This window comes from Scylla paramamosain, unplaced genomic scaffold, assembly GCF_035594125.1.
Source record: "Scylla paramamosain isolate STU-SP2022 unplaced genomic scaffold, ASM3559412v1 Contig25, whole genome shotgun sequence".
Lineage (NCBI taxonomy): Eukaryota > Metazoa > Arthropoda > Malacostraca > Decapoda > Portunidae > Scylla > Scylla paramamosain.
In genome coordinates, this window is record NW_026973690.1 from 630,001 (window position 1) to 632,133 (window position 2,133).

Consider the following 2,133-nt stretch of genomic DNA (forward strand, 5'->3'; position numbering starts at 1 on the left):
CGTGGATGAGTTGATGTAAGTGTTTGTAAAGATCTCATACAGTGCTTTTAGTGCTGAAAATTGTCGGTTATCGCAATGAAAGGGAGGGCATTGAGGTTAATCACACATTAGTATTCTTGTGGAGATAAAGTTAATGAGACACGAGTGGAAATAACGTTAATGAGATAACTGCTGGAGCTCCGACCGTCGACATCCCGCCATCCCTCAGCTGCTGCTAAGCGTCGCCATGAATAATGTGCATCACTTTGGCTATGCGCCGGTAATTGCCGCTCACTGATCACGTGATTTTCGCAAATGTTTGCCACCGATTATGTGTCAAGCACTTCACGATGGTGGTAATGTTGTTTTGTTAGTTTTAGGTAAGTTTGTAAAGTCTCTCTCTCTCTCTCTCTCTCTCTCTCTCTCTCTCTCTCTCTCTCTCTCTCTCTGCCGACGACACACACACACACACACACACACACACACGCACACAGACAGGAATGTTAAAGAAACAAAGCAATTACGCGAAATTTCCACCACATGAGCTGCGGTCGGAAGAAGAAACTTGGGGCAGAAAACGAGTCACTTAAGGAGCTTTTTTTTTCTTTTTTTTTCTTACAATTGGACAGAAAATGTTCTCGACCTCACACGAAAACACACACACACATACACACACACACACACACACACACACACACACGGAAAGGAGTATATAAAAACCGTTACTCGTTTTCAGTACTGAATTCCAGTCTTGAAGGTAAAATGAAAGGGATAGCAAAGATTTAAATCGAAAGATGAAAACTCCAAAACAAAACATTTACTGTAACTATATTTCTGTACGGCTGCACACACACACACACACACACACACACACACACACACACACTTTAAAAATAACACAACTCCAAACTTCCCCCATCAAAAAAATAAATAAATAAAACAATATTCTTGGGGATGGAGGGGGAAGATAGGGAGTGTTCAACAAGCAATAGAGAGGGAGGGGGAAGTAGTTGGGATGTGTGTGGTGGGGAAACCATGCCTGGGGAGGTAGCAGGGCAGAGGGAGAGAGGGGAGGAAGGAAGAAGGGTGGAGGGAGGCAGGGGGAGGCAGGGCAGAGGGAGGGATGGGCGAGCATGGCGCAGGAAGACAGGGGACGGTGTTTGAGTGTGTGGTGGTTGTTTATCGTGTTGTTATAAAGTATTGCAACACTAGTGCATGAGTGCCTTGTGTCTGTGATATGGCAAATAAATAATTCAATAAATGGCTAAACGAAACAAATATCTAAGGAAAACAGACACGAGGGAAACTTTACTGGAAAATATTATAACCTAACTGAGTGAACATTAATGAGAACAAACGTAATCTATCCTACCGCTCGCAGGAAGGCTGTACCTACTCTTACTGCGGCCTTCCTAACCAGAAACTTACGGAATTACTAACCACATCCCTTGTTGAGGAACACGTGTGTTGATTGATGGCAACTTCGTAATGCTCCCCTTTTCTTTGTCTTCGCTAAAACACACGAGCCACGACAATAAAACGTTTTTTTTTTCTCTCAAACAAGTTACTTTGTCCTTGCATGACTTGCACACCACGGATATAAACGAATAAAAAAAAAAAAAAAATTTTTGTTCCTAACTAAATTCGCAAATTATGAGTATTGTGACTGGCTGCGCCACCTTAAGTCTCATTAGATCACGTTTCTGTGCAAGATTAACGGGTAAACAAGGGGCAAGATGGCGTAAGTACAGTACTAGCTAGACGCGGCAGAGTATTTTCCACATTATAAAAAAACACACACGTGCGGTACTCACCACTGTGAACTGAAGGAATACTGTGAACATCCAGGAAGTTCGGGGATTTTAACTCCTCCTGGTCGATGCACGGAAGTAAACACTCCCACAGGCTGTCCCTTGACTCCTACTGTGCTCCCGCCTTAGCTAACACAACACAACACTACCCACGTCTTCTGTACTCCAGCGCATGACCAGTGTTTCCAGAGTCACACACACACACACACACACACACACATAGAACAACACACACCAGTACACGCGAGGCAGCACAGCACACACGTCTTCACACTTACACAACACACAGCACACCCACTCCTGCCTGAGAGCTGACTAGTGTGACGTCAGCACTGTTCCCAAG

General features: G+C 44.2%; 1 protein-coding gene across 3 annotated transcripts in view; it reads right to left on the reverse strand.

Moving 5' to 3' along the window:
• Positions 1–2,133, reverse strand: part of LOC135097560 (uncharacterized) — a 37,531-nt gene extending 35,398 nt beyond the window's left edge. The window contains exon 1 of one of the 3 annotated variants that reach the window (XM_063999486.1): positions 1,794–2,133. The gene's annotated coding sequence lies outside the window, so the exon portion shown is untranslated. The remainder of the gene's footprint in view (positions 1–1,793) is intronic. The other 2 variants (XM_063999484.1, XM_063999485.1) reach the window with 2 other exon arrangements.